Raw genomic sequence first — 5,979 nt, 5'->3', positions numbered from 1 at the left:
GTGGTTTCTCCATCCAGGGTTGTAAGTCTTGGAGTATGGATCATAGTTTTTCCTTGGTGAATTCCCAATGTAGTTGGCTTGCTCCTGACTCCCCTCTGCTTCTTCATTCACTCCTTCTTGGATTGTTGATGAAGATGAGATTGCTGCTACTTGGGTCCTCTCCATCTTCTTGGTGAGGTCAGCCAGCTGCTGGGTAATGAGCTTGTTTTGGGCCAACAGAGCATCTACATTGTTTAGCTCCATCACTCCTCTTGTGTTCCCTCTTTCGGAAGCATAGAAGTAGTCGTTTTCTGCTACTATTTCAATAACATCTATGGCTTCCTCAATGGTCTTCTTCTTGTTCAAAGATCCTCCAGATGAATGGTCTACGGCCTTCTTTGACTCATAAGAGAGCCCTTCATAGAAAATGTGCAGCTGCACCCATTCGTTGAACATGTCAGGTGGACACCTCCTTGTTAAGTCCTTGAACCTCACCCATGCTTCATACAGAGTCTCACCATCTTGTTGCCTGAAAGTTTGGACCTCAGCTCTCAGTCTATTGATTCGTTGAGGAGGGTAAAATCTTGCTAAGAATTTATTCACCACATCCTCCCAAGTTGTCAAGCTCTCCCTTGGGAAAGATTCCAGCCACTTGGCTGCCTTGTCCCTGAGTGAGAAAGGAAATAAGAGCAGTCTATAGGCGTCAGGATGAACACCATTAGATTTCACTGTGTCACATATTCTCAGGAAGGTAGTCAAATGTTGATTGGGGTCTTCTTGAACACCTCCTCCAAACGAACAGTTGTTCTGAACAAGGGTGATGAGCTGTGGTTTAAGTTCAAAGTTGTTGGCATGGATAGTTGGCTTTTGGATGCTACTTCCACAATTGCCTGGGTTTGGATTGATGTAAGAGCCCAAAACTCTTCTATCCTCCCCAGCATGATTTGCTCTACCTCCTCTACCATGGTTGTGAGTTTCTTCTTCATGATGGTTTTCCATGTTTTCTTCCATGTTTGGTTCAAAGTGTTCCTCCTCTTCTTCAGCACCAACTACACGTTTTTCTCTTGCCTCCCTCCTTAGTCTAAGGAAGGTTCTCTCAGGTTCAGAATCAAAGGAAGTTGAAGCCCCGCTTCTTTTCCCTGTCATACAACCAACAAGTACAAGCAAGGAAAATAGATGCAGAAAGTATTTGTGTCAGAATTACTGTTAGTTACGGGTGATGCAATATATCAAACAGTTAGTGGGTTAGCAAACAGAATTGAAAATAACAAAGAAAAACAAAAGAGTAGAGGGGGAAGGGAAGAAGTTTAGCTAAAACAAAAAGTAAATCACTCAAACAGAAAATGAAATTCACAAAATAAAAATGCTCAATCTAGTGATCTTCCAATTTAATCATTGTTGATGCACAATCAATCCCCGGCAACGGCGCCATAAACTTGATGCACGAAAAACTTGTCTCACAACAAAATCTCCCTTCGGCAAGTGTACCGAATTTGTCGTCAAGTAAAAACTCACAATAGAGTGAGGTCGAATCCCATAGGGATTGATTGATCAAGCAATTTTAATTAGAAGAATGTTCTAGTTGAGCGAATCCAAAATTTTGGTTGAGAGTTGCAGAAAATAAAATGGCAGGAATGTAAATAACAGAAAAGTAAATGCTAGAATTAAAGGACTGGAAGTAAATGACTGAAAAATAAATTGCATAATTGTAAATGGGAATGGGGGGATTTGCTCACAAAAGTAAATGGCGGAAATTAAAGAGAATGGGTAAGATCAGAGATGGGGAGTTCATTGGGCTTAGGAGATGTTGCAATTCTCCGGATCAAGTTCATTTTCATCTCTTCCTCAATCAATGCACTCATTGATCTCCTTGGCAATCTTAAGTGATTGAATTACAATTTCTTGCAATTCAATCTCTCAAATCTTGATCAATAGCCAATTCCTTGGTCAATTGCTCATGAGAAGAGATGAAGTATGGTCACTGATTATACCACATGCATTTCCCAAATCAAGTATTGAGAGGGTTATAGTCACATACCCATCCAAACCCAATTTGGTCCAACATGAGAAAGCATTTCTAGCTTGATCTCTTCATTCCTCTTTCAAGGTTCAGAAGAGATCCAAGTTTGAATAGCTTCTCTTCCAAGATAACTACTCAATTGGATGAAGATCGAAAGCTTTCAAGTAAAATCAAGAGGAAAGATAGAAGAAGAATAATGAAAATTAGTATTGATCTATCAAATTATAACAGAGCTCCCTAACCCAATGAAAGGGGTTTAGTTGTTCAAAGCTCTTGAAAATGAAAACAAAGATGGAGAATACATCATAAAACTAGAAAATGCAAAGAAAGTAAAATACAGAGAGTAGTTCTCTTTTTCCAGCCTCCAGAACTTCTTTCTCAATTCAAAGCTACTCCTATATATACTACTCTTCTCAGCTTCTAGTGTGATTCTTCAAGTCTTGCGCCTTTGGATCTTGAGTTTGAAGCAGTTCCTTCTTTTATTTGGGCTTGGCTTTACTTGCAAAGAGAAAGTGCGAAGTGGACAAAGACTTTAGTTCAGGACGTTAGGGGTGTTAATATTTAGTGAGAATATAGTTCGAGAATGTTAGTGACACTTAACATTGTCACTAACGTTCCAATACACCCCTTTGCCTTACGTTAAAGCCCACGTTAACTATGTTAACGTGGCTTTTAACGTTGCCTTGTTAACCTTCGAGAACGTTAGTGACACTCAACATTGTCACTAACGTTCTAGTGTGCCCCTTCTTGCTTCACGTTAAAGCCCACGTTAACTAGGTTAACGTGGCTTCTAATGTGGCCTTTGCCAACCTTCGAGAACGTTAGTGACATTCAACATTGTCACTAACGTTCCAATGTGCCCCTAGGTCTCACGTTAGAGTCCACGTTAACTAGGTTAACGTGGCTTCTAACGTGGCCATTCTTAGCCATCCCAACGTTAGTGACAATGTTGAGTGTCACTAACGTTGGCTCATCCTTCATTCCTCATCGTTAGCTTCCACGTTAACCAAGTTAACGTGGAATTTAATGTGACTCTTGGGGGTTGTGTGGTTGCTTCAACGTTAGTGACAATGTTGAGTGTCACCAACGTTGTCGACAACTCTTCATCTCTTACGTTAGCTCCCACGTTAACCAAGTTAACGTGGGAGTTAACGTGGTACTTTGCACCATAGGCCAACGTTAGTGACAATGTTGAATGTCACTAACGTTGGCTTCTCTTCCCCCCTTAACGTTAGAGGCCACGTTAACTAGGTTTACGTGGCTTCTAACGTGGCCACTTATGAGTAATTGCCAACGTTAGTGACAATGTTAAGTGTCACTAACGTTGGCTCAACTTCTCTTCTCCACGTTAGAGTTCACGTTAACTTAGTTAACATGACTCTCTAACGTGGGCATTGATGGCTTTTTGAGAGTGTTATTGGCAATCACTTTTCTCATTAACCTTGCAAGTTACCTCCCCTTTTCTTGCTTCCTTTTGGTCCTGAAATCAAGCAATTGCATCAAAGCTCTAGTCCAAGTCATGAGTAATGCAACATAATATTTGTCACTAAACTTATGCAAAATCCTCATGAAATTATGTAAAATGCACAATGTATGCCTGAATCAAGGCATAAGTGAATATCTACCCAAAACTAGCTTATTTCCTAAAGAAATGCATGAAACTAACCTAAAAACAGTAAAGAAAAGGTCAGTAAAACTGGCCAAGATGCCCTGGCATTGATGCGCATAAACTAGTTATGCTACGATTTAGGAAATTGCACGATCGGCAAAATTCCTTCCGGCAAGTGCACCGGTTATCGTCAAGTAAAAACTCACAATAGAGTGAGGTCGAATCCCACAAGGATTGGTTGAGTGAGCAATTCGGATTAGAAGTGTGTTCTAGTTGAGCGGAATCAAGATTGAGATGAGAATTGCGGAATGTAAAATTGGCGGGAAAAGTAAATGACAAGAAATTGAAATGGCGGAATCTTAAATTGCATGAATTAAAGAGCAGAAACTAAATTGCTGAAATTAAAAGGGAATGGGGTGATTGCATGAATTGAGTTGCAGAATGTAAAGAGAAGATGTAATCAGAATTGGGGGATTCATTGGGTTATAGGAGATATTGAGATCTCCGAATCAAAACATGTTTATCTCTTCCTCAAGCAATGCGTTCATTGAATTTTGCTTGGCAATCTTATATGATTGGATCCCAATCCCTTGGCTCACCAATTCTCTCTAAAAATGAACAAATTTCCAATCCCTTGGTTTAAATGTTCATAAGAAGAGATGATGCTCGATCACTGATTATACCACACAGTTTCATGAACCACAATTTGGTAGGATTACATGTCACAATATCCATCCAAACCCCAATCCAATTCACTGTGAGAAAGCTTCTCTAGCATGAATCCTCCATTCCTTTCCCAAGGTTCCGAAGGATTCCAATTATGGGTAGTTTCTTTCCCAAGACAACTACCCAATGGAATTAGATCGAGAAGCTTTCTAACAAAATTCAAGAGAAAAGATTGAAGAAGAAGATAAACTATTATTGATTCATTGAATTACAATAGAGCTCCCTAACCCAATGAAAGGGGGTTTAGTGAGTCATAGCTCTGAATTCAATTACAAAGATATGAAAACTAGCTAAAAGTGAAGGTAAAAGTCCTTTCTAACTTAAATTCTATCCTATTTATACACTTTCTATATTGAGCTTCTGTTGTGTTTCTTGGGCTTTGAGGCCTCTCCCTGCTTTCCTTTTGCCTTGGGTTTATGATCCATAATCTTGATGAGGCTGCTGGTCCAAATTCTGTAACATTCATTGAGCCAACTTAGTGATAATCAAATAATGGCACATGACTCAATAAATTGAAATTTCAGACTCATCAATCCTTCAGGCCCAATCCCATAAACCATGATATTCAATTGGGTTTCAAACCAGAATAAGTTTAAGTTAATGTTTGTGCTCAAATACTAACTTAAACCACAATATCTTTGGTCCAGAAACCTTTTCCAAGAGTGGCGTTTAAGTTGCAGTTTAAGCTTAAACTGCAGCTTAAACGCCAGACACTTCCAGTGAGGCCTTTTGTAGAAGCACGTTTAAGCTTTAGTTTAAGGTTAAACTGAAGCTTAAACGTGGAAATGGAAGAAGGCAGCCCTGGAGAGTCATGTAGTCGAACACGTTTAAGCTCCAGTTTGAGGTCAAACTGAAGCTTAAACGTGGATATAGGAAGGGCAGCCCTGGAGGTCGAACACGTTTAACCTCCAGTTTAAGGTCAAACTGGAGGTTAAACGTGGAAATGGAAGGAGGCATCCTGGAGGTCGAACACGTTTAACCTCCAGTTTAAGGTTAAACTGGAGGTTAAACGTGGAAGCTTAGAAGGGTAGCCCTGGAGGTGTCGAACACGTTTAAGCTCCAGTTTGAGGTCAAACTGGAGCTTAAACGTGGAAATGGAGAGAGCAACCCTGGAGGAGAAAACTTGGTCGAACACGTTTAAGCTCCAGTTTGAGGTCAAACTGGAGCTTAAACGTGGAAATGGCTCCCTGGTGCTTTTCCCATTCTGGCGTTTAACCTCCAGTTTAAGGTTAAACTGGAGGTTAAACGTGGAACTCCTTCCTGAGTGGCATTATCATTCTGGCGTTTAACCTCCAGTTTGAGGTCAAACTGGAGGTTAAACGTGGAATGCTTCTTTGGTGAGACTTTTCATTCTGGCGTTTAACCTCCAGTTTAAGGTTAAACTGGAGGTTAAACTTCAATTCTAGCATTTCTTAGCCTTCATGATTCTGGCGTTTAAACTCCAGTTTAGGCTTAAACTGGAACTTAAACTCCACATTTGATATTCAAGCTTCCTTTATTGATTTTGTTGCTTCCTTGCTTAGCCTCTTCTTCCCTGAAATCATCCAAACAATTGCATCAAAGTCTTGCAAAATTTCATGAGAAATCTTCCATTCATAGCATTCAAGTAATATAACTAAAACTCATGGAATTTGCATTAAAATCA

The 5,979-nt window shown here is 40.0% G+C and overlaps 1 non-coding gene across 1 annotated transcript; it reads left to right on the top strand.

Annotated features, from left to right (window-relative positions):
- The first annotated feature begins 433 nt into the window (after window positions 1-433).
- On the top strand, window positions 434-537 carry LOC112760355 (small nucleolar RNA R71). Its single transcript, XR_003180800.1, has one exon. It is a non-coding gene; the product is annotated as a small nucleolar RNA R71 (small nucleolar RNA).
- The last annotated feature ends 5,442 nt before the right edge of the window (window positions 538-5,979 follow it).

Source organism: Arachis hypogaea, chromosome 16, assembly GCF_003086295.3.
Source record: "Arachis hypogaea cultivar Tifrunner chromosome 16, arahy.Tifrunner.gnm2.J5K5, whole genome shotgun sequence".
Taxonomy (NCBI): Eukaryota; Viridiplantae; Streptophyta; class Magnoliopsida; order Fabales; family Fabaceae; genus Arachis; species Arachis hypogaea.
The sequence above is the reverse complement of the archived record's forward strand: the minus strand, read 5'-3'. Positions and strand labels throughout refer to the sequence as shown.